Here is a 27,172-nt window from a genome sequence, read left to right on the forward strand (position 1 = left end):
TCCTAGCTGTGTTGTTGTCCATTTTGCTTCAATATCTATTTGTTTGCTGTTAATGTCTTCTCTCTGTTTGTTAAAGCGAGCGTTAGAAAAAACAGAGTTGCAGAGGGCTATTTATAGGTTTTTGTCTGTATGACGTCTTTGAAGCCCCGCCCACTTCAAGTGTGACGTCTTTGAAGCCTTTGATCTAAGCCCCGCCCACTTCGAGCAAAAAAAGAATGCGCTTGGAGAGTGTGGTTTGTTTGTCTCTCTCTCTCTCTCTCTCTCTCTCTCTCTCCCCCCCCCCAAGCTTCATCACAGCCTCCCATAATAATAACTTTAGTAATGGTAGCAGTTAAAATATTGTCTGGTTTCATTTGGAACAACGATAGTTGTTTCGTTTATCGTTGATTGTTGATCTATTACAGTCGACCAGGTGACAACAATCACGTTGAAAAATCATTTATTTATAGTTGGCCGGAAACTAAAGCTGCTGTCACTTGGACTATTCCGTAGCACCCACCCGAGTAGTCGTCCTCGTCCCTGCACTGCACGTCGATCTCAGGTAAGAATGTATTTATTTAGTCATTGTTTGAATGCTGAATTTGGAAAAACAGTCAAGATTGCTTGATATTTATAGTCTATTAAAATGTATATTATAGTATATTTAAAATGTGGGGAAAATTTCTCAATAGAAATGTCTAAAATATCATAATTTGGTTCCCAAGTATAAATAACATTTAAAAGCTATCTTGGACAGAAGGAAAAGAGTATGTATTTCTTAGAAAACGCGAAATCTGCACAAACATACCATTTTCATGTCATAATGTTCTTTCTGTTATAAAGCTATATTAGCAAAGGTGCTGTAAAGTTGTTAGCAGTGTGTCAGCTTGGTGACCTGCCACAGAGTACCTTTGTGACGTCATTCGCTATGCTCCAGATCGGATGGGTGGTGCAGGACGCCCGACGACTCTCATCTATATACAATTCCCAGCAGCAGACAACTCCAACATTCTGTATTTAATATTTGAATATATATTTTTTAATTTTCTGTCTGTGTGCCAAGGTGAGCTATGCACCTGTTTATTGTTACCTGCTGTGTCTCATGTTAAGAAAACATGTATGGTCAAAATAAAAACACTAGCTTTTAGTGTACAGGATGGATGTGAATGTTAGTGAACAAAACAGGCCTGCTGTATATCAGATGATGTGTATATTCTTAATGTTTTTATGCTTACAAAACTCTACTCAAGTTTCTTTTAAAGTTTTTGCTTGCATTTCCTACACAAATGTCAAAATAATAAAAAATCTTTGTGCACTGATACATGGTCTCACATTTTTATCTATTCAGCTGCTGTGTGATGCACACCAGTGGTCCTCACTGCGCAATGTTAAAAGAAAGGCTTCATTTTTATCAGCTGGTTTTCACATAGGCCAAACATCTCTAAGGATATTTCTCCATTGTCTATAAATACATGTCAACAACATGTAGCAACAACTACTACTGATTCATACATGTCCATCACTTTGGATGAGTGCATGTTTTTTTGCACACTGTCATCCTGTGCACTGTCCCAGCATGATTAGACCTTAGCGATGAACCTTGTTGCCAAAAAGCAAAGCCAGTGGGAGCAACATCTTCCAGAGCTAAAGCTCCGTTCACCAGCGCTACTGGTGAGCCTTGTCTATAACAATGCCATGTTTACATCACATACCAAATGTAGTCATTTTTTTTAAATTAACAGAATGATATATAGGATGTGATACTGATTACATAGTACTGATCCTCACCTGAGTACATTTTGTTTTATAATTTCCCTGAGGTCCAGAACATCTCCATCATAATGATCATATCTTGTTTGGGGATGCTGCCCTGCCCCACAGTTTGTAGGCCTCAAAAACCTGTTGATCTCAGTACACCTGCAGATTCAAGGAGACATACTTTTACAGGTGACAGTATGTACTAAAGTATATGTAATTTAAACTTTTTTCATAACATTATGAAGTTGTGTGATATGCGAGTGAGAGATTATGACAAACATCCAGAAAAGTCTTGTGATCATGCAGTCATGTCTGAAACTTCTCCCACACCGAGTGCAAGACAGGGTGGAAAAACCCTTTAATTCATAGTGTTCTTGTTGCAGTGAAACGCTAAAAGATTTAAAACAAAAAATAAGGGCACATAAAGTGACTGCTTGCTTTTTGCAAACTACTTTCACAAAAAGCCCATTATGGATTATGCTCAAGTACACTGTTGTGTAAAATTTACTTTAGTAAATTTACTTGTTTCATGCTTGGTCATGCAAGTTCTGTAAGTGAGTGAAAATAATTCCACAATTTTTTTTAGACATTTTTAGACACTCTAAGCTTTTTGAAAAAGAAAATGATCAAATTGTAACACAGAGTGTGGTCAGACTGCTTTTGTTACACACAAATACCTGTACACGTTTGTAAATCTTAGTTTACGCTAAGAGATCAGAGGAGAAGGGTGGAGTGCCCACTCCAGGTCAGGGATGAGTTCCTCCTCCAAGTGGAAGAGTTTAAGTATCTCAGGGTCTTGTTCACGAGTGATGGGAGAAGGGAGCAGGAGATCGACAGACAGATTGGTGCTCTCAATTTACTGGTCAATCTACGTCCCTACCCTCACCTGTGGTCACGAGCTGTGGGTAGTGACTGAAAGAACAAGACTGCAGATACAAATGGCTAATATGAGCTTCCTCAGAAGCGTGGATGGCCTCTCCCTTAGAGGGGAGGCCAAGTAGCTTCTTTCCACATGGAAAGAAGCCACTTGAGGTGGTTCGGGCATCTGAGAAGACCACCTCCTGGGGTGAGGTGATCCGGGCATGTCCCACTGAGAGGAGGCCCCCGTGCCTTGGTGTTCCCCCAAACAAGCTGAAGGAGGTGGGTGGGGAGAGGGAGGTCTGGGCTTCTTTGCTTGGGCTGCTGCCCCCGTGATCCGCGATCCAGTAGAGTTGAGTATGTGGGTTACGCCCATTAAAAACTTGCCAGATTTTCTAATACAATACCAAACAGCACATTCTGCTATTCACTCTTGCTTTGAGCTTTGATACCCAGGTGCTCCAGTCATGTTCCTGATTGATACAAGTTTGATTTACTGAATACTAGCTAAGCAATCTAAGCAATCTACAGAATCTACAGAATCAACAAATTTCTTCCAGTCAGCGAATGCTGCATATAATTTTATTTTTTGCTTGTTGCAACGTGCATAAAATTAAAAGGTTAAAACTAATGAAACTAGTTTTGAATTTTTTTTTTCAGTTGATTCAATTTTATATCATGAAATATGCAGAAAAAATAGAATTGGGCTGAAAGGTCTAATGCTTCATAACGTATTCAGGTTGTGTATCATATTTTTTAAAAGTAACTAAGTAAGAAAGTAAGAAATTACTTACAAAAATAAGCAATCAGTAAAGTAATGGGATTAATTTCTTGGAGAAGTAATCAGTAATTAGTAAATAATTACTATTTTCAAGTAACTTGACCAACACAGGGTATTACCGTATGAAGTGGCAGATGTTAAAGAAACTGTTCGGCTACATGTCCAGTAGGTGGTGCAGACGACTGTCAGGATCCACTAATTCACCACAGTCAGAGTCTTTTGGATTACCTCTGCATCAGCTGAAGGAGTTAGTTTATTTAGTTTTTTGGTTATGTCATAGAATAAAAAGGCCCACATTTTGGAAGGATTTAAGCCCATAAATAAACAGCAGAAATATCCATGTATAGAAAACCTTTTTCTATTAGAAAAAATTCTAATAATGTATAGATACATATCAATACTCAATAACTCATTGTTCCACTTACAATAGCTGTAAGTGCAGCTTACCATGACTTGAGTGTTATCTCACACATCAACCATGGTAAAGCGTGTTATAGACAAGCCAGCCCACTGTGACCATTTCATGCTTTGCCTCTTTCAAAGTGTGAAATATACATGCATGCAAAAATTGCAGTAAGCTGTGGTTACAGCAGAGGGAGACATTTTATTTCAAGCCAAAGTGAAAAGAACCACAGGAAAGCATTTAAAAATGAAATTATTAACACATTTACAATTAAATATACATCAGCTGCCTAGCACTGCTCTGCTCACTACTGTGATATGGAGTTGCACACAAGTGTTTCTGTTTGCAACACTTTGCAAGATGTTGAAAGAGATGGAAGGAAAGATCTTACTGTGAACTAGCTCCGGCCTTGAGTTGAATTATTTCTTCAAGAAGTCACTTGGATGAGTGACGAAATGTTTCTCCCACACATAGGGTTTTAGATAGCACCTCCTCTCCTGACTTAGCTTGTTTTTGTTTGTTATTTTGGCCTGTGTTCACCAGGGAGTTAAGTTTTCAGTGGAGACAAATAAACCACCGTTCACTTAATAAATAGTTTTTTCTTCCCAAACCGTCACTTCCTTTTTAACCCTTATGCTACGTTCCTGTACCCCTAGACTGGGGCGTAACACATCTGAAATGAAAAGCCTGTAAACGTGTGTTCCAGCCTCCTGACTTTGCTGGCACTCGGTCTTCATACTCGACTCCAGATCTGGACTTGTGTTGAACTCGACTGAGGTGGTCTGATCAGACACAGCGCTGCTGTTTGCTGCAGCTGTCCAAAAATCACAGACAAAGTCAGGAATGTTTTTACCTCGTCTAGCTGCTCTGTGTGTGTGTGTGTGTGTGTGTGTGTGTACAGGTCACATGACAGCACAGCATTTTCTACCCACAGTTTGAACTGAGCAAGAAATAACAAATGTATTTATTCAACTTACAGACAATAAAAAAACAAACAGAAATCAGTGTAAAATTTAATAACTTTTATTGATGTTAACTTTTTTAAAAGTTATTAAAAAGAAAACCCCAACAGAAAAACCCCTCTGAGCAAGCACTTGGCGACAGTGGGGAAGAAAAACTCCCTTTTAAGAGGGAGAAACTTCCGGCAGAACCAGGCTCAGTGAGGGGACAGCCATCTGCCGCGACCGTTCCAAGGGGTTATCACAATTTTTTTCTACAATGCATCAACCTTGTTTTGTCTCCTGGTGAAACAAAACAGTCGGCCTATAGATGAGAAAAACCGACGTATGCAACTTGGCTTCTTCGAAAGTTTGGCTGCCTCTTCTATGAAAATTTTAACAATCGTATTGTCGACTGTTGGTTCATTTAATTCCATGTTTTGCAGAACTACTTCTGCCTCTTGCCACTGTTTACACAGGGCTTTGAAAATCACCTTCTCAAAGTTTTTGAACTTCCTTAAGGGGATTTGATCAATTTCATCCCTGATTTTAGCCCAGATTTTTTCGCTAAGCCTCTTGTAGATGGTTAAAACTCTTTCTGGACTTATGACTTTACCTGATTTTTTTATAACCCGCTTAACTAGTTCTTCCATACATGTTTCCACAAAAAATCGGTATTTTTCTTTGTTTTGAGACAATTCATCCTTTGCTACCAAAGGGTGTTTTTTGAATTGATTTTGCATGCTGGCTTCATGTTGAGCCGAGGATTTCTTTGGGGTTACATCATTTTCCAAAGAGGTTCCTGCTTTATCTACAGCCTGCGTGGTGTCACGGTTTTTCTTGTCTATTGGAGTTCTGGGCTCGTCAGATGTATCAATGATATTTGTGGCAACATTTTCTGCTGTGTTGTTCACGTTGACTGTTGTTTTCTGTTGTTCAGGAGCTGTCTGTGTCTCCTTTGAGGCCACTGTTGTTGTGATGTTTTCTGTGATGTTGATCAAATCCCTTGTTTTCTGTAGAATCACAGCCTTAATGTGATCTGCCAGCGATGCATTATCCTCTGAGTTTTCAGGTGTTTCCATGGTATTTTGGATATTAGTGATAAGTGTGGCACCAGCGGAATTTTCTGCTGTGCTGTTCACGTTGACTGTTGCTTTCTGTAAAATAACAACTGGCACACAGATTAGATTTCCCATGATGCGGTCACCTGTGTTAGAGGTCTGTGCAAGTTCAGGAGCTGTTTCTGTCTCCTCTAAGGCCACTGTTGTTGTGCTATTTTCTGGGATGTTTAACAAATCCATTGCTTTCTGTAGAATCACAGCCTTAATTTGATCTGCCAGCGATGCATAATCCTCTGAGTTTTCAGTTGTTTCCGTGGTATTTTGGATATTAGTGATAAATGTGACATCAGCGGAATTTTCTGCTGTGCTGTGCAAGTTGGCTGTTGTTTCCTGTGAAATATGAGCTGGCATTTCCGTGTTGCGGTCAACTGTGTTAGAGGTCTGTGCAAGTTCAGGAGCTGTCTGTGTCTGCTTTAAGGCCACTGTTGTTGTGCTAGTGACAGCAGTGTCCTGGCAAAACCTCAGTTCTGCACCTGCTGACAGTGAGCATAGGGCAATGACATTATCTACAAAATTACATAGCCTTCCTATGGTGGCATTTTCGGCGTAATCAGACCGCAACTGTTGCCACTGCTCATGTGTAACATTATTTAGCAATTCCTCTAGCAGTGGCCTAACATCATTTGCAGGAGTGGAATGACTCCTGACATTGTCTGGATTGCTCCTAGCTGTGTTGTTGTCCATTTTGCTTCAATATCTATTTGTTTGCTGTTAATGTCTTCTCTCTGTTTGTTAAAGCGAGCGTTAGAAAAAACAGAGTTGCAGAGGGCTATTTATAGGTTTTTGTCTGTATGACGTCTTTGAAGCCCCGCCCACTTCAAGTGTGACGTCTTTGAAGCCTTTGATCTAAGCCCCGCCCACTTCGAGCAAAAAAAGAATGCGCTTGGAGAGTGTGGTTTGTTTGTCTCTCTCTCTCTCTCTCTCTCTCCCCCCCCCCCCAAGCTTCATCACAGCCTCCCATAATAATAACTTTAGTAATGGTAGCAGTTAAAATATTGTCTGGTTTCATTTGGAACAACGATAGTTGTTTCGTTTATCGTTGATTGTTGATCTATTACAGTCGACCAGGTGACAACAATCACGTTGAAAAATCATTTATTTATAGTTGGCCGGAAACTAAAGCTGCTGTCACTTGGACTATTCCGTAGCACCCACCCGAGTAGTCGTCCTCGTCCCTGCACTGCACGTCGATCTCAGGTAAGAATGTATTTATTTAGTCATTGTTTGAATGCTGAATTTGGAAAAACAGTCAAGATTGCTTGATATTTATAGTCTATTAAAATGTATATTATAGTATATTTAAAATGTGGGGAAAATTTCTCAATAGAAATGTCTAAAATATCATAATTTGGTTCCCAAGTATAAATAACATTTAAAGCTATCTTGGACAGAAGGAAAAGAGTATGTATTTCTTAGAAAACGCGAAATCTGCACAAACATACCATTTTCATGTCATAATGTTCTTTCTGTTATAAAGCTATATTAGCAAAGGTGCTGTAAAGTTGTTAGCAGTGTGTCAGCTTGGTGACCTGCCACAGAGTACCTTTGTGACGTCATTCGCTATGCTCCAGATCGGATGGGTGGTGCAGGACGCCCGACGACTCTCATCTATATACAATTCCCAGCAGCAGACAACTCCAACATTCTGTATTTAATATTTGAATATATATTTTTTAATTTTCTGTCTGTGTGCCAAGGTGAGCTATGCACCTGTTTATTGTTACCTGCTGTGTCTCATGTTAAGAAAACATGTATGGTCAAAATAAAAACACTAGCTTTTAGTGTACAGGATGGATGTGAATGTTAGTGAACAAAACAGGCCTGCTGTATATCAGATGATGTGTATATTCTTAATGTTTTTATGCTTACAAAACTCTACTCAAGTTTCTTTTAAAGTTTTTGCTTGCATTTCCTACACAAATGTCAAAATAATAAAAAATCTTTGTGCACTGATACATGGTCTCACATTTTTATCTATTCAGCTGCTGTGTGATGCACACCAGTGGTCCTCACTGCGCAATGTTAAAAGAAAGGCTTCATTTTTATCAGCTGGTTTTCACATAGGCCAAACATCTCTAAGGATATTTCTCCATTGTCTATAAATACATGTCAACAACATGTAGCAACAACTACTACTGATTCATACATGTCCATCACTTTGGATGAGTGCATGTTTTTTTGCACACTGTCATCCTGTGCACTGTTCCAGCATGATTAGACCTTAGCGATGAACCTTGTTGCCAAAAAGCAAAGCCAGTGGGAGCAACATCTTCCAGAGCTAAAGCTCCGTTCACCAGCACTACTGGTGAGCCTTGTCTATAACAATGCCATGTTTACATCACATACCAAATGTAGTCATTTTTTTTAAATTAACAGAATGATATATAGGATGTGATACTGATTACATAGTACTGATCCTCACCTGAGTACATTTTGTTTTATAATTTCCCTGAGGTCCAGAACATCTCCATCATAATGATCATATCTTGTTTGGGGATGCTGCCCTGCCCCACAGTTTGTAGGCCTCAAAAACCTGTTGATCTCAGTACACCTGCAGATTCAAGGAGACATACTTTTACAGGTGACAGTATGTACTAAAGTATATGTAATTTAAACTTTTTTCATAACATTATGAAGTTGTGTGATATGCGAGTGAGAGATTATGACAAACATCCAGAAAAGTCTTGTGATCATGCAGTCATGTCTGAAACTTCTCCCACACCGAGTGCAAGACAGGGTGGAAAAACCCTTTAATTCATAGTGTTCTTGTTGCAGTGAAACGCTAAAAGATTTAAAACAAAAAATAAGGGCACATAAAGTGACACTGCTTGCTTTTTGCAAACTACTTTCACAAAAAGCCCATTATGGATTATGCTCAAGTACACTGTTGTGTAAAATTTACTTTAGTAAATTTACTTGTTTCATGCTTGGTCATGCAAGTTCTGTAAGTGAGTGAAAATAATTCCACAATTTTTTTTAGACATTTTTAGACACTCTAAGCTTTTTGAAAAAGAAAATGATCAAATTGTAACACAGAGTGTGGTCAGACTGCTTTTGTTACACACAAATACCTGTACACGTTTGTAAATCTTAGTTTACGCTAAGAGATCAGAGGAGAAGGGTGGAGTGCCCACTCCAGGTCAGGGATGAGTTCCTCCTCCAAGTGGAAGAGTTTAAGTATCTCAGGGTCTTGTTCACGAGTGATGGGAGAAGGGAGCAGGAGATCGACAGACAGATTGGTGCTCTCAATTTACTGGTCAATCTACGTCCCTACCCTCACCTGTGGTCACGAGCTGTGGGTAGTGACTGAAAGAACAAGACTGCAGATACAAATGGCTAATATGAGCTTCCTCAGAAGCGTGGATGGCCTCTCCCTTAGAGGGGAGGCCAAGTGGCTTCTTTCCACATGGAAAGAAGCCACTTGAGGTGGTTCGGGCATCTGAGAAGAACACCTCCTGGGGTGAGGTGATCCGGGCATGTCCCACTGAGAGGAGGCCCCCGTGCCTTGGTGTTCCCCCAAACAAGCTGAAGGAGGTGGGTGGGGAGAGGGAGGTCTGGGCTTCTTTGCTTGGGCTGCTGCCCCCGTGATCCGCGATCCAGTAGAGTTGAGTATGTGGGTTACGCCCATTAAAAACTTGCCAGATTTTCTAATACAATACCAAACAGCACATTCTGCTATTCACTCTTGCTTTGAGCTTTGATACCCAGGTGCTCCAGTCATGTTCCTGATTGATACAAGTTTGATTTACTGAATACTAGCTAAGCAATCTAAGCAATCTACAGAATCTACAGAATCAACAAATTTCTTCCAGTCAGCGAATGCTGCATATAATTTTATTTTTTGCTTGTTGCAACGTGCATAAAATTAAAAGGTTAAAACTAATGAAACTAGTTTTGAATTTTTTTTTTCAGTTGATTCAATTTTATATCATGAAATATGCAGAAAAAATAGAATTGGGCTGAAAGGTCTAATGCTTCATAACGTATTCAGGTTGTGTATCATATTTTTTAAAAGTAACTAAGTAAGAAAGTAAGAAATTACTTACAAAAATAAGCAATCAGTAAAGTAATGGGATTAATTTCTTGGAGAAGTAATCAGTAATTAGTAAATAATTACTATTTTCAAGTAACTTGACCAACACAGGGTATTACCGTATGAAGTGGCAGATGTTAAAGAAACTGTTCGGCTACATGTCCAGTAGGTGGTGCAGACGACTGTCAGGATCCACTAATTCACCACAGTCAGAGTCTTTTGGATTACCTCTGCATCAGCTGAAGGAGTTAGTTTATTTAGTTTTTTGGTTATGTCATAGAATAAAAAGGCCCACATTTTGGAAGGATTTAAGCCCATAAATAAACAGCAGAAATATCCATGTATAGAAAACCTTTTTCTATTAGAAAAAATTCTAATAATGTATAGATACATATCAATACTCAATAACTCATTGTTCCACTTACAATAGCTGTAAGTGCAGCTTACCATGACTTGAGTGTTATCTCACACATCAACCACGGTAAAGCGTGTTATAGACAAGCCAGCCCACTGTGACCATTTCATGCTTTGCCTCTTTCAAAGTGTGAAATATACATGCATGCAAAAATTGCAGTAAGCTGTGGTTACAGCAGAGGGAGACATTTTATTTCAAGCCAAAGTGAAAAGAACCACAGGAAAGCATTTAAAAATGAAATTATTAACACATTTACAATTAAATATACATCAGCTGCCTAGCACTGCTCTGCTCACTACTGTGATATGGAGTTGCACACAAGTGTTTCTGTTTGCAACACTTTGCAAGATGTTGAAAGAGATGGAAGGAAAGATCTTACTGTGAACTAGCTCCGGCCTTGAGTTGAATTATTTCTTCAAGAAGTCACTTGGATGAGTGACGAAATGTTTCTCCCACACATAGGGTTTTAGATAGCACCTCCTCTCCTGACTTAGCTTGTTTTTGTTTGTTATTTTGGCCTGTGTTCACCAGGGAGTTAAGTTTTCAGTGGAGACAAATAAACCACCGTTCACTTAATAAATAGTTTTTTCTTCCCAAACCGTCACTTCCTTTTTAACCCTTATGCTACGTTCCTGTACCCCTAGACTGGGGCGTAACACATCTGAAATGAAAAGCCTGTAAACGTGTGTTCCAGCCTCCTGACTTTGCTGGCACTCGGTCTTCATACTCGACTCCAGATCTGGACTTGTGTTGAACTCGACTGAGGTGGTCTGATCAGACACAGCGCTGCTGTTTGCTGCAGCTGTCCAAAAATCACAGACAAAGTCAGGAATGTTTTTACCTCGTCTAGCTGCTCTGTGTGTGTGTGTGTGTGTGTGTGTGTGTGTGTGTGTGTGTGTGTGTGTGTGTGTACAGGTCACATGACAGCACAGCATTTTCTACCCACAGTTTGAACTGAGCAAGAAATAACAAATGTATTTATTCAACTTACAGACAATAAAAAAACAAACAGAAATCAGTGTAAAATTTAATAACTTTTATTGATGTTAACTTTTTAAAAAGTTATTAAAAAGAAAACCCCAACAGAAAAACCCCTCTGAGCAAGCACTTGGCGACAGTGGGGAAGAAAAACTCCCTTTTAAGAGGGAGAAACTTCCGGCAGAACCAGGCTCAGTGAGGGGACAGCCATCTGCCGCGACCGTTCCAAGGGGTTATCACAATTTTTTTCTACAATGCATCAACCTTGTTTTGTCTCCTGGTGAAACAAAACAGTCGGCCTATAGATGAGAAAAACCGACGTATGCAACTTGGCTTCTTCGAAAGTTTGGCTGCCTCTTCTATGAAAATTTTAACAATCGTATTGTCGACTGTTGGTTCATTTAATTCCATGTTTTGCAGAACTACTTCTGCCTCTTGCCACTGTTTACACAGGGCTTTGAAAATCACCTTCTCAAAGTTTTTGAACTTCCTTAAGGGGATTTGATCAATTTCATCCCTGATTTTAGCCCAGATTTTTTCGCTAAGCCTCTTGTAGATGGTTAAAACTCTTTCTGGACTTATGACTTTACCTGATTTTTTTATAACCCGCTTAACTAGTTCTTCCATACATGTTTCCACAAAAAATCGGTATTTTTCTTTGTTTTGAGACAATTCATCCTTTGCTACCAAAGGGTGTTTTTTGAATTGATTTTGCATGCTGGCTTCATGTTGAGCCGAGGATTTCTTTGGGGTTACATCATTTTCCAAAGAGGTTCCTGCTTTATCTACAGCCTGCGTGGTGTCACGGTTTTTCTTGTCTATTGGAGTTCTGGGCTCGTCAGATGTATCAATGATATTTGTGGCAACATTTTCTGCTGTGTTGTTCACGTTGACTGTTGTTTTCTGTTGTTCAGGAGCTGTCTGTGTCTCCTTTGAGGCCACTGTTGTTGTGATGTTTTCTGTGATGTTGATCAAATCCCTTGTTTTCTGTAGAATCACAGCCTTAATGTGATCTGCCAGCGATGCATTATCCTCTGAGTTTTCAGGTGTTTCCATGGTATTTTGGATATTAGTGATAAGTGTGGCACCAGCGGAATTTTCTGCTGTGCTGTTCACGTTGACTGTTGCTTTCTGTAAAATAACAACTGGCACACAGATTAGATTTCCCATGATGCGGTCACCTGTGTTAGAGGTCTGTGCAAGTTCAGGAGCTGTTTCTGTCTCCTCTAAGGCCACTGTTGTTGTGCTATTTTCTGGGATGTTTAACAAATCCATTGCTTTCTGTAGAATCACAGCCTTAATTTGATCTGCCAGCGATGCATAATCCTCTGAGTTTTCAGTTGTTTCCGTGGTATTTTGGATATTAGTGATAAATGTGACATCAGCGGAATTTTCTGCTGTGCTGTGCAAGTTGGCTGTTGTTTCCTGTGAAATATGAGCTGGCATTTCCGTGTTGCGGTCAACTGTGTTAGAGGTCTGTGCAAGTTCAGGAGCTGTCTGTGTCTGCTTTAAGGCCACTGTTGTTGTGCTAGTGACAGCAGTGTCCTGGCAAAACCTCAGTTCTGCACCTGCTGACAGTGAGCATAGGGCAATGACATTATCTACAAAATTACATAGCCTTCCTATGGTGGCATTTTCGGCGTAATCAGACCGCAACTGTTGCCACTGCTCATGTGTAACATTATTTAGCAATTCCTCTAGCAGTGGCCTAACATCATTTGCAGGAGTGGAATGACTCCTGACATTGTCTGGATTGCTCCTAGCTGTGTTGTTGTCCATTTTGCTTCAATATCTATTTGTTTGCTGTTAATGTCTTCTCTCTGTTTGTTAAAGCGAGCGTTAGAAAAAACAGAGTTGCAGAGGGCTATTTATAGGTTTTTGTCTGTATGACGTCTTTGAAGCCCCGCCCACTTCAAGTGTGACGTCTTTGAAGCCTTTGATCTAAGCCCCGCCCACTTCGAGCAAAAAAAGAATGCGCTTGGAGAGTGTGGTTTGTTTGTCTCTCTCTCTCTCTCTCTCTCTCTCTCTCTCCCCCCCCCCCCAAGCTTCATCACAGCCTCCCATAATAATAACTTTAGTAATGGTAGCAGTTAAAATATTGTCTGGTTTCATTTGGAACAACGATAGTTGTTTCGTTTATCGTTGATTGTTGATCTATTACAGTCGACCAGGTGACAACAATCACGTTGAAAAATCATTTATTTATAGTTGGCCGGAAACTAAAGCTGCTGTCACTTGGACTATTCCGTAGCACCCACCCGAGTAGTCGTCCTCGTCCCTGCACTGCACGTCGATCTCAGGTAAGAATGTATTTATTTAGTCATTGTTTGAATGCTGAATTTGGAAAAACAGTCAAGATTGCTTGATATTTATAGTCTATTAAAATGTATATTATAGTATATTTAAAATGTGGGGAAAATTTCTCAATAGAAATGTCTAAAATATCATAATTTGGTTCCCAAGTATAAATAACATTTAAAAGCTATCTTGGACAGAAGGAAAAGAGTATGTATTTCTTAGAAAACGCGAAATCTGCACAAACATACCATTTTCATGTCATAATGTTCTTTCTGTTATAAAGCTATATTAGCAAAGGTGCTGTAAAGTTGTTAGCAGTGTGTCAGCTTGGTGACCTGCCACAGAGTACCTTTGTGACGTCATTCGCTATGCTCCAGATCGGATGGGTGGTGCAGGACGCCCGACGACTCTCATCTATATACAATTCCCAGCAGCAGACAACTCCAACATTCTGTATTTAATATTTGAATATATATTTTTTAATTTTCTGTCTGTGTGCCAAGGTGAGCTATGCACCTGTTTATTGTTACCTGCTGTGTCTCATGTTAAGAAAACATGTATGGTCAAAATAAAAACACTAGCTTTTAGTGTACAGGATGGATGTGAATGTTAGTGAACAAAACAGGCCTGCTGTATATCAGATGATGTGTATATTCTTAATGTTTTTATGCTTACAAAACTCTACTCAAGTTTCTTTTAAAGTTTTTGCTTGCATTTCCTACACAAATGTCAAAATAATAAAAAATCTTTGTGCACTGATACATGGTCTCACATTTTTATCTATTCAGCTGCTGTGTGATGCACACCAGTGGTCCTCACTGCGCAATGTTAAAAGAAAGGCTTCATTTTTATCAGCTGGTTTTCACATAGGCCAAACATCTCTAAGGATATTTCTCCATTGTCTATAAATACATGTCAACAACATGTAGCAACAACTACTACTGATTCATACATGTCCATCACTTTGGATGAGTGCATGTTTTTTTGCACACTGTCATCCTGTGCACTGTCCCAGCATGATTAGACCTTAGCGATGAACCTTGTTGCCAAAAAGCAAAGCCAGTGGGAGCAACATCTTCCAGAGCTAAAGCTCCGTTCACCAGCGCTACTGGTGAGCCTTGTCTATAACAATGCCATGTTTACATCACATACCAAATGTAGTCATTTTTTTTAAATTAACAGAATGATATATAGGATGTGATACTGATTACATAGTACTGATCCTCACCTGAGTACATTTTGTTTTATAATTTCCCTGAGGTCCAGAACATCTCCATCATAATGATCATATCTTGTTTGGGGATGCTGCCCTGCCCCACAGTTTGTAGGCCTCAAAAACCTGTTGATCTCAGTACACCTGCAGATTCAAGGAGACATACTTTTACAGGTGACAGTATGTACTAAAGTATATGTAATTTAAACTTTTTTCATAACATTATGAAGTTGTGTGATATGCGAGTGAGAGATTATGACAAACATCCAGAAAAGTCTTGTGATCATGCAGTCATGTCTGAAACTTCTCCCACACCGAGTGCAAGACAGGGTGGAAAAACCCTTTAATTCATAGTGTTCTTGTTGCAGTGAAACGCTAAAAGATTTAAAACAAAAAATAAGGGCACATAAAGTGACTGCTTGCTTTTTGCAAACTACTTTCACAAAAAGCCCATTATGGATTATGCTCAAGTACACTGTTGTGTAAAATTTACTTTAGTAAATTTACTTGTTTCATGCTTGGTCATGCAAGTTCTGTAAGTGAGTGAAAATAATTCCACAATTTTTTTTAGACATTTTTAGACACTCTAAGCTTTTTGAAAAAGAAAATGATCAAATTGTAACACAGAGTGTGGTCAGACTGCTTTTGTTACACACAAATACCTGTACACGTTTGTAAATCTTAGTTTACGCTAAGAGATCAGAGGAGAAGGGTGGAGTGCCCACTCCAGGTCAGGGATGAGTTCCTCCTCCAAGTGGAAGAGTTTAAGTATCTCAGGGTCTTGTTCACGAGTGATGGGAGAAGGGAGCAGGAGATCGACAGACAGATTGGTGCTCTCAATTTACTGGTCAATCTACGTCCCTACCCTCACCTGTGGTCACGAGCTGTGGGTAGTGACTGAAAGAACAAGACTGCAGATACAAATGGCTAATATGAGCTTCCTCAGAAGCGTGGATGGCCTCTCCCTTAGAGGGGAGGCCAAGTGGCTTCTTTCCACATGGAAAGAAGCCACTTGAGGTGGTTCGGGCATCTGAGAAGACCACCTCCTGGGGTGAGGTGATTCGGGCATGTCCCACTGAGAGGAGGCCCCCGTGCCTTGGTGTTCCCCCAAACAAGCTGAAGGAGGTGGGTGGGGAGAGGGAGGTCTGGGCTTCTTTGCTTGGGCTGCTGCCCCCGTGATCCGCGATCCAGTAGAGTTGAGTATGTGGGTTACGCCCATTAAAAACTTGCCAGATTTTCTAATACAATACCAAACAGCACATTCTGCTATTCACTCTTGCTTTGAGCTTTGATACCCAGGTGCTCCAGTCATGTTCCTGATTGATACAAGTTTGATTTACTGAATACTAGCTAAGCAATCTAAGCAATCTACAGAATCTACAGAATCAACAAATTTCTTCCAGTCAGCGAATGCTGCATATAATTTTATTTTTTGCTTGTTGCAACGTGCATAAAATTAAAAGGTTAAAACTAATGAAACTAGTTTTGAATTTTTTTTTTCAGTTGATTCAATTTTATATCATGAAATATGCAGAAAAAATAGAATTGGGCTGAAAGGTCTAATGCTTCATAACGTATTCAGGTTGTGTATCATATTTTTTAAAAGTAACTAAGTAAGAAAGTAAGAAATTACTTACAAAAATAAGCAATCAGTAAAGTAATGGGATTAATTTCTTGGAGAAGTAATCAGTAATTAGTAAATAATTACTATTTTCAAGTAACTTGACCAACACAGGGTATTACCGTATGAAGTGGCAGATGTTAAAGAAACTGTTCGGCTACATGTCCAGTAGGTGGTGCAGACGACTGTCAGGATCCACTAATTCACCACAGTCAGAGTCTTTTGGATTACCTCTGCATCAGCTGAAGGAGTTAGTTTATTTAGTTTTTTGGTTATGTCATAGAATAAAAAGGCCCACATTTTGGAAGGATTTAAGCCCATAAATAAACAGCAGAAATATCCATGTATAGAAAACCTTTTTCTATTAGAAAAAATTCTAATAATGTATAGATACATATCAATACTCAATAACTCATTGTTCCACTTACAATAGCTGTAAGTGCAGCTTACCATGACTTGAGTGTTATCTCACACATCAACCACGGTAAAGCGTGTTATAGACAAGCCAGCCCACTGTGACCATTTCATGCTTTGCCTCTTTCAAAGTGTGAAATATACATGCATGCAAAAATTGCAGTAAGCTGTGGTTACAGCAGAGGGAGACATTTTATTTCAAGCCAAAGTGAAAAGAACCACAGGAAAGCATTTAAAAATGAAATTATTAACACATTTACAATTAAATATACATCAGCTGCCTAGCACTGCTCTGCTCACTACTGTGATATGGAGTTGCACACAAGTGTTTCTGTTTGCAACACTTTGCAAGATGTTGAAAGAGATGGAAGGAAAGATCTTACTGTGAACTAGCTCCGGCCTTGAGTTGAATTATTTCTTCAAGAAGTCACTTGGATGAGTGACGAAATGTTTCTCCCACACATAGGGTTTTAGATAGCACCTCCTCTCCTGACTTAGCTTGTTTTTGTTTGTTATTTTGGCCTGTGTTCACCAGGGAGTTAAGTTTTCAGTGGAGACAAATAAACCACCGTTCACTTAATAAATTGTTTTTTCTTCCCAAACCGTCACTTCCTTTTTAACCCTTATGCTACGTTCCTGTACCCCTAGACTGGGGCGTAACACATCTGAAATGAAAAGCCTGTAAACGTGTGTTCCAGCCTCCTGACTTTGCTGGCACTCGGTCTTCATACTCGACTCCAGATCTGGACTTGTGTTGAACTCGACTGAGGTGGTCTGATCAGACACAGCGCTGCTGTTTGCTGCAGCTGTCCAAAAATCACAGACAAAGTCAGGAATGTTTTTACCTCGTCTAGCTGCTCTGTGTGTGTGTGTGTGTGTGTGTGTGTGTACAGGTCACATGACAGCACAGCATTTTCTACCCACAGTTTGAACTGAGCAAGAAATAACAAATGTATTTATTCAACTTACAGACAATAAAAAAACCAAACAGAAATCAGTGTAAAATTTAATAACTTTTATTGATGTTAACTTTTTTAAAAGTTATTAAAAAGAAAACCCCAACAGAAAAACCCCTCTGAGCAAGCACTTGGCGACAGTGGGGAAGAAAAACTCCCTTTTAAGAGGGAGAAACTTCCGGCAGAACCAGGCTCAGTGAGGGGACAGCCATCTGCCGCGACCGTTCCAAGGGGTTATCACAATTTTTTTCTACAATGCATCAACCTTGTTTTGTCTCCTGGTGAAACAAAACAGTCGGCCTATAGATGAGAAAAACCGACGTATGCAACTTGGCTTCTTCGAAAGTTTGGCTGCCTCTTCTATGAAAATTTTAACAATCGTATTGTCGACTGTTGGTTCATTTAATTCCATGTTTTGCAGAACTACTTCTGCCTCTTGCCACTGTTTACACAGGGCTTTGAAAATCACCTTCTCAAAGTTTTTGAACTTCCTTAAGGGGATTTGATCAATTTCATCCCTGATTTTAGCCCAGATTTTTTCGCTAAGCCTCTTGTAGATGGTTAAAACTCTTTCTGGACTTATGACTTTACCTGATTTTTTTATAACCCGCTTAACTAGTTCTTCCATACATGTTTCCACAAAAAATCGGTATTTTTCTTTGTTTTGAGACAATTCATCCTTTGCTACTGTTAAGGTTCAAAATATTGGGGATGGAGACAAGAGAAAAAACCACAATAACAACACTGGTCCGGCCGGGTTGAGTCAAACGATGATTTAATGATCACACACGTGGGAGATGGACACTGATGCAGACAGCCTCAAAATCTCAAAATGGTGGAGCATTGCTCAAACTTTTATAACCTCTGGTGCCTCCACCTTATCATAAAAAGCCTAAACATTCACATGCTCTCTCTCACACAGCGCCTAAGCTACGACCTTGGCTCCCTGTTTATCTGCTCCTGCTGAAATGGGGCAGAAAACTCCAGCACACTCTGTTCTCTTCTACTCAGACAAATTAGACAATAACCTTCTGCGAACAGTATTTCTTATAACTCAGCAATATAATGCATCATAAAACAATATCATTCATTCACAACAAGTCAGCAATTTAATGTAATGCAAATCAGTTTAACTAATGCAATAGTTATCAGCTTCTTCTAATTCAGGAGAATAATGCAAACTAAAACTACATAATACTTCACAATCTTTAATTAGGGGTATAACATGGCATAAAATAATATCATAATTTTACAATTCCCCCTGATGAGGTCATTAGAATAATGACCTCACAAACACCCTGTAGCCCAGTGTGGCCGGGTTCATCTCTTCTCACTCCTGAGGTCCTTTGTCCCCCTGAGGGGCAAACCATATGTAAGATGACCTCTGTGTTTACGCAAGTCAGGTGCAAGAAAAACTAGGATCCCAACAGTAGCAGGTCCAGATGACAATGTCCTTGTCTCCCACTGCTTTATTTGATGTTCCCTTATACCATTCAGACGTAGACTAGAACCTCTGTCCGAAGAGCTCTTAACCTTTATTTTATTGCTGCAGCTACCAGTGTCGTCCAGATGGGTGATCCTCTGCTCTTAATTCTTCCGCCTTAGGAGTTAGACAACCTTTCAGTCGTAACACAGATCAGGGGATTATTCTGCTCCGATTTCAAACAACGATCTGTGTATTCTCCAGAAAAAGGAACAGGAAGGTGTCCCCTTTTTGCCCAAAAGCCTCTCGAACTTCGTTGGTCTGGTGTTCCCGGATTTCCGCCAACCCCTTCATGGTTATTGCTGTGTTTATGGGATCCATCCTTTTGTGGTGACTAGCTGGAGCCCAAACGCCATGACCCTTGGACCCAGTTGATGTCTCGGCAGTCACTGTGTCTGACTCTGCTACGGAGGATCCTCGCATCTCTGTGACCTCGTCTGGTGTCTGTTCCTTTCTCTGTAAGAGACAGAAAACCAAAACACCTCTCTTCCTAACCCTAATAATCTAATGTTATTATCTACTGACCTTCTAGTGATTCAGAATTGGTCTAAAACATTCAGAATGTCCCAGGGACTTATTCTAATCATATCTTATGTGTGTGTAAGCAGTGTTTGCATTTAGCCCTCCGCACTCAAGGCATTTCTTACACTTTATCAGTCCGGACAGTCACGCCGAACGAAGCTTCTGACCTTCAAAAGGCCGAGTGCCAACTCGTTATAAGCACATTTGCAAGGTGTGTCTGAAAATTATTGAAACCCCTCTTTTTAACAAAAGACAAAAATTAACAAATCTTCTAAACGCTATTCAGTTCATTTCAATGAGTAATGATTAAACATGAAAGTGATAGTTTATGCTTTTTCACTGATTCTCTAAAAGGTCCGTCTTCTCGGACCGCTATTAGCTTAAGCTTTACCATTCCTAAATTATTAAAGACACAAATGAAGTTATAAAATGTTCAAATAATCCTGGTTTGATGTTAAAGCTCAACCTTCCCCCCCCCCTTTTTTGACACATTCCAATGTGTCAAATCAACGGAGCTAGAACATTCAAAAAAAAGTTAGGCAGCTACAAAATTTCCCAGACTCTTAAGGTGATCCGCGTGTAACGTTCTGACTCAGGTATTTAATATTTTAATAAATCTCGTTTAATTAACTGCCACTATTTAAACTAACCTTAAAGACATAATTTAAGAAAAGATCACAAAAAATAACATGATATCAGTGTTTTGTAAGCGCGTGCGGCCTTCTATGCTCGAAGCCTTTCCCCTCAATAGATCAGTCAGACATTCGCGCTGACTGTAGCTTTTAACCCTTATTAACTTGAGCACAACTCTACAATGAGCAACAAGTTGCAATATGTATAAAAATGATCATGATTACACCTGCAATGAAAAATTATATCATTATCCTAACACCTGTAAATGGAAGATTCATCAGAGGTTATAACCATCACAGGAACACAGATGTTAGTATAAGGTCAAAAGCTTCAATAAATGATCATCGATGCAATGCTTGTTGCATGATTCTCATACAATAATAATGCTGACATTGAAAATAACAGTAAAACACCCCCTTTTGTCCCGTTTCACTTGACACCTAAACGTTTATAAATGCCTCTCTAATTCTTGATTTTATTTCCCCCTTTTCTCCCCTTACTGACCACAGCAGGGGGATCTTAGTTTTGAATTAGCCATGAATCCAGCTCACCTGACTCATCAGTGAGCTCCACCATCACTGGCGTCTGACAGGGTGGCGCTGCATACTCTTCCTTTAATGTCACTATTTTCAACCTGTTAATTAAAGTGTTTAAACCTGAAGTCGACTACGTCCACAACAAGTCAATACAGCTGTAAATGAGGCCAATTATCAATCTATTACCAATCAATAACAACAGATAACTTCTATTTTATGCATGCTTTTAATCAACCACTCACCCAGAGGATCTCCAATCCCAGGAAATGCCTTCTCCTCCTTTAATGAGTCTGTCCTCCTTCCATGCCCTGGTAACTGGTCCATCCAGAGCCATATGATCTCAAATATACATACAACAAGCCAAACCACACCTTGGTCACACCAACCCCTTTCCACCCCCAAGATGTCCAATGCCATCCTAGTATGGACTGTCAAAAGTGGCTTTAACGCTGACTGTTCTGACAATCAATTTTATAACGTTCCTGGTCAGATTTGCCAATCTCTGCACCAGAGTTTTAAACGTTTCGCCATTTTCATTAGGTTTTATCTTTTATTTAGTTTCGACTCCAGATTTTCAATTTTTTGCCAGTTGTAATTAGTTTTTACCAATTCTTTGCTAGTTTAGTCTAGTTTTTATTTTCTGAAAATCCTTAGTTTCAATTTAGTTTTATTTGTGTTTTGCAAAAGTTAAGTGTAACAAAATCTCAGTTGCATCATATCAGTCATGCTCTTCTAATTATCCTTGGGTGTTGAGACTAATAACTATTAACTCTTGCCGCACCGAGTGTTCCTAATTTTGGTTAAAGTTAATTGATAACCTTTTGAAGGCGATTGTTTCACACCTTTATTTAGATGTCCCAGTCCTGTTATCTCGGGATACATCACGCTGCCTTATCTGGGGTGAGCTGTTTTCTTGGGATGCGAGTTAAGTGGGTGAGCTCTTCAAAGAGGGGGAGTGTGCTCCCCCTGATGAGGTCTTCTAGGTAAGCTAGGTTAACCTTCTTGTGTGAGCTTTTCAAGTGCACTTTTAAAGTTTGTGGGATTTTTTGTTTTATAAATGTCCCTCAAGACCCCCTGATGACCCAGTAATTCATTTTTGCGCACTGTAGTACACATTTAGTTTTTTGCTTGTAGCTCTCATACTCTACTTGCCACTCCTCTAAGTCCTGATGTTTCTTAGAGAGGACAACAGAACCTTTAAAATTATATCCCATGTGTGGGGGTGTGGCCTTGCCAATTGTTTTTCCCACCTTTTCAAAATGGCTAGCGTGCCCACAAGCACATTTTATGGAAGAAAGAAAGGTAAGCTTGATATTTACAATTAAAATGTTTTGTTAAACTCAGATTTTTATTTTATTCAAAAAATAAACATCTGGTAAATAATTTCAGGGGTCTTTAAGAATTAGGCTCATTTACTTTCACAGGGAACATGACTAATTTATTAATGTGTGCTCTACACATTGGGACTTTATATTTATATTTATTTCACTTTTTCCTAATACCCAACTTTTGACAAAGGCGGAGAGAATTCTTAACACAATTATTAAGGGAGATTCAAACATAGATTTTTCAAAATATAAGAGGGTCAGGACCCACTAAAAGCCACACAAAGATTATCGAGATGCAGTGGCAGATGTAATAGAGAAAGACACAGGGCCACCTGAAATCTGTCGTCCTATCTGGTGCAAAACCAACATGTAGTAGAATCTGGAATTTTGATTTTGAGTTAAAAATAAAATATGGGTAAAATGCAGAAATGTTTTCCAGTAAAGTAAAAAATAAGAGTCGCAATTATAGTTGAATCCATAACACCTAATTGTTCCTACGAGATCACGTCGTTGCTGAGAGTTATCAGTGATCTCAACGTGTGAAAAGAACTGACAGTATCTGGGGTTTAAGCTCCTCTTGGCTGAGAAACCTGGGACAAACATGTGAACAAGACCTGAATAATACCAGTAATGAAGACTTCTCTCCAAAGATCAATAAAAGAAAGCCCCAATCTGATGAGAATCTAGCAAAATATGGTTCACTCCACTTGCCTGAAATGGTTAGCAGTCCAAGGCATTTCAGTTGTAGAATGATTGGGTACAACAATGAAACAGATGTGAGATGAGGGAAGTGCCAAATGTTCCTTTGTGTCTCCAAATAAAATCAGTACTTACTCAGATATCCTAAATAAATTAACTTTTGTGAAATAGAAAGGTCAGTGCCATCACTTATTCCTAAACCAATAGTTTACAGTTAGTGAAGTGTCAGTGACTTCTGGGTTGGCCCCTGATCTTCATCTTATAAGATTGTTATTTTAATAACACTTGATTCATTTAAAAGAAAAAAGAAAAAAAAGAAAAAAGAAAAAACGAAAATAATTTCTCCCTGTTTTTTCTTATTCTCTGGGTCTCAGGAGGACATTACGTCCCTCTCCACTACAAGACTCTTGTTATGTCTACAAAACAATCATATTAAAATCATCCTCAATTCTATTCTGGCGCTGTCTCCCGACTTTTCCTGACCAGATTCTGCGGGTGAACGGAGCAGCAACCCAGACGACTCGACTAACGTACTACCTTAATTTCACTATAGCAGGGCACGCACACATCAATGCAACCAAACACATTTTGCTATAAATCTAGTTAATTTTAGTTAGTTTTGTGAACATTCAGTACAGTTTTAGTTAGTATTTCTTTTTTTTGATTTTATTACCGTTAACGCAAATTCTTTCCAGTTCTACTTTTCGTTATTTCATTTGTTGTCTTTAATAATAATAATCTCCTCTGCACCCTTGAATAAACACCATTAACATGATCAACCTTTTGCTGCTTGTTACTTCACCATCTTATTGAATCAACTACTTCATGCTTATGTGGTTTACGACATTATATTTATCTAAATCTCCACTTTGTGTCTAAATGTTTGAAGAATTTTTGAGGGTCAAATTTTGAGAATTTGACCATAGTGAAAGTTATGGCATTATCACCCCCTTTGGGGATTACCTGTTTCCAGTTTTGATGATATTCCTCCCCGTTCTTTATTTTTTTCAAGTACCCCTCTTCGGTGGCGAGAAACTGTTGGTGTGATCAAGCGGGTGCTGTAAAAACAAAAGCTCAGGACAGAACAGTCACCAGTCATGTACTTCATTCAAAATTAACAAATATTAAGCTTCATATTGATCCTCTGAGTGTAATGGTACATTTTAATTTGCACTTCTAAAAACAATATTTTCTTTATTTTACTCTTGTTCTTGTGCAGCACCACCCCTCAGCACATGCCCCTGTTATTTTATCTTACTTTTAAATTGTTGACTACTTCAAGAGAGCGCCCAAAAGACGGGGACCAGTGTTTATCATTACATATCTCCATTTTGAGTGTGGCTGTCTATCATTCCCCTCTTATTCATAGGCCTCGGTGGAGGGTTTTTTGTTTGTTTTTTTTTTTTTTTTTCTAAAATTAATTGACTCTCTATAGTGACCCACTATGGTTAATAATAACATGCTCAGTCATGAGTGGGATCAAACCTTTTCTTCACTTTAGCGTTTAATATTCCCAACAATATAATGTAATACCTTAATTAAAACACAGCTACTAAAACACAATTTCCTTAATGCAAACATCAGTAGCTCAACATTAGCAACCAAAGGGTTCAGTCTGCAGTTCACACTGCTGTGAAGCTACAGCTCTTTAGTCTCTGTCATTCTTCTGTCCTTGCAGACAAAACAAAGCAAAACAAAACATCCACCCTTCTTTTACAGGCTGGGTGAATTGTCTGTGGACATTCAATAATCCTAAAGTCAGTACCGTTTTTGTCTTAGTATCAAGTCAGTTAAACTTTTAGTCGTCAGTCCATGACTTTTAGTCGTCAGTCATATGCATACATCCACACACATTCATACCAAAAGTTGCTGATAATGGAGTCTCACGCGCAGCCTATTCGAGGCTCCATCACCAGCAAGATGACGTCATCATTTTAAAGGAAACAGCTCCTTGTTTGTTTTTCCTTCTTTGGACTGGATTGACTCGCTGCAATCCTTTTAGGCTTCAGGATCAGTGTCCCATATAAGTCAATTTTCTCCCAAGCCCATTATAATCATGGAGAAAAAATACTTTGCGACTGTTTTCAATAAGAATATTTTATAGCGCTTTAAAGTTCAATCTCTCAGGCCTGGATTAAAGAGCTGATATGTTAAATCAGGAACTCACAAAATACCAAAATATCACCACCAGTGGATCACACCTCTCAGATGTTCTTATCTCAGTGCACTGTAACAAAAGAAAAAACAAACGTAAACAATAAAACACTCATATAATAACAGATACTGGGGCCCATTGCAAACATGTCCAAAGTTCAAACCATCTTTCTCTCTCTCAGAGAAAGAGAACAATCCAAACCTCACTGATAGAATCAACCTAGTGTCAAACAAAACCCAAAGATCAACCAAAACTCCTTTTTGCACCAACAAAACATGTTGGATTTACTTGACTCAATCGTGGACATTAGTTACACACCACTCTTTACCTTGGCAAAAACGTAAACAACTAAGTTGAATCAACAGAACCTTTTCATAATCTCTTCAAAATAAAACTCACACCATTCATTCATCATTTTCGCTCTGTACCACTGCTCCTTGTTAGACTGTGTGAAGCACAGTAAACAATTCAGTGGAGGCTTTGAGCCATAAACAGACATCACGCACAGACATTGTTTTCATTATCAAAGTGCTTCAGACCATGTCCTCTAAATCTACACAAATGCCCTCTGCGTGGCATGAAATACATTTAAGCAATAAATGATCAATCAGTTCTTGCTGTTGTAACCAACTCCGTATTTGGATGTTTGTGTGCAGCATTTGTTAGTAAAGCATTCTTCATTGCATCAGCGTGTGTGTGTGTGTGTGGATCACTTCTCAGTTCATTGAATCAACATTTTAATTTGTGTGTGTGTGTGTGTCATTTCTCCCTCAATCAACGAGTGCATATGTTCATATGTATGTTTCTTTTCACTCTGAGGCGGTGCATGTAGATGTGTGTGTTTGTGTGGGTGTTTGTGTTCATCACTTTCCTGTTGTAGTGTTCTGGGTAAACCACGGCCTGAAGCGTGCCCTGGGTCCTGCCCCCCTTTTCAGTCTGTTTGCATCCATTGGTGCTGCTGCTCAGAGTTCTGTCCATACTGGTTCTGGCCCCAATTGAGGCAGTCCTTTTCTCCAGTGTCCAGCATCTTCTCCTTATTTCGCTCCTCCTTAACTTGACCCTTTTGCTTCGGTCTTCCTTCAGGGTTTTGATACGCAGCTCAATTGTCTGGATGTCCGTTTGTTGCTTGCAGAAGTACGACTGCTGTCCGTTTGTTTGCAGGTGGAACGGCTGACATCCAGAAGGTGTATAGGAGAGTCTGCAGCTTCCACCTCCCCAGTGGAAGACCTCAATCTTTGTTCTGTTAGTTTTACACAGGCCTCAAGGCTCTCTGGGATCCCTTCTTGCACTCTCAAGCCCACGGCTGAGGTCGTAGTCGTGGTCCCATTCCACGGGAATGGAGTCCATGGTTGTTTGGGTGTCTCGGCCCGAGCGTTCAGTCCAGAGCTGGGCAGCCCAGAACGCTGAGCGATCGGAGGACGGCAGAGGCGACAGGAAGCCATCCCCCTAACGTTCGCTCCATAGCAGACCGGACAAATCACACTGCTCATCTAGCTCCAGGATGCTCCGGCCTGATTTCAAGTCCGGTATCTTGGACTCCAAGCCTGATGGGTTCGATTTTCAGCTAGCTCCTCCTGGGCCATGCTCAGTTTCTGCTCTGATGCCTCGAGGTCTTATTGAGGGCAGAAACCTCAGAGTCTTTTCCGTAGAAATCAGATTTAAGTCCATTGATGTTTTCCTTGCTTTGCTCCACGGCCTTTTGCGGCTCTGCTGTTCGGCTCTTCTCAGAGGTCAGCTCCTGGCCGAGCCCCGACACCTGTGCCTTCAGCTTATTTTCTCCTGGTGTTTTGTCCATTCTGAGGTGACCTCAGTTACTCCTCCTGTCCCTGGCACGCCCTTTTTGCTGCCCGATGGTCATTGTTGGTCCGTCACTGTCCTGCACAGCTTTAATGCAGAGTGGTTAAGGTCAGCATGGTTTTGCTCGGCCTCACTTTTCATCTGGGCTTGATGGGCGTCTCGTCACAGCTCTGTCAGCTGAAGCTGTCTTTTTCCATATGGCAAGAATGTAAAGAGTGTGTGAGAGGGGTGTGTCCAATCAGGCACAATGCTG

The 27,172-nt window shown here is 39.8% G+C and overlaps 3 long non-coding RNA genes across 3 annotated transcripts; all 3 read left to right on the top strand.

Moving 5' to 3' along the window:
* Positions 1 to 257: 257 nt before the first annotated feature.
* Positions 258 to 1,300, top strand: LOC145422448 (uncharacterized). The gene is made up of 2 exons (XR_013903736.1): positions 258 to 541; positions 823 to 1,300. It is a non-coding gene; the product is annotated as an uncharacterized LOC145422448 (long non-coding RNA).
* A 5,595-nt stretch (positions 1,301 to 6,895) lies between these two features.
* On the top strand, positions 6,896 to 7,793 carry LOC145422437 (uncharacterized). Its single transcript, XR_013903723.1, has 2 exons — positions 6,896 to 7,035; positions 7,316 to 7,793. It is a non-coding gene; the product is annotated as an uncharacterized LOC145422437 (long non-coding RNA).
* A 5,631-nt stretch (positions 7,794 to 13,424) lies between these two features.
* LOC145422436 (uncharacterized) lies at positions 13,425 to 14,323 on the top strand. Its single transcript, XR_013903721.1, has 2 exons — positions 13,425 to 13,564; positions 13,846 to 14,323. It is a non-coding gene; the product is annotated as an uncharacterized LOC145422436 (long non-coding RNA).
* Positions 14,324 to 27,172: the final 12,849 nt, after the last annotated feature.

Source organism: Astatotilapia calliptera, chromosome 19 (assembly GCF_964374335.1).
Source record: "Astatotilapia calliptera chromosome 19, fAstCal68.1, whole genome shotgun sequence".
NCBI lineage: Eukaryota > Metazoa > Chordata > Actinopteri > Cichliformes > Cichlidae > Astatotilapia > Astatotilapia calliptera.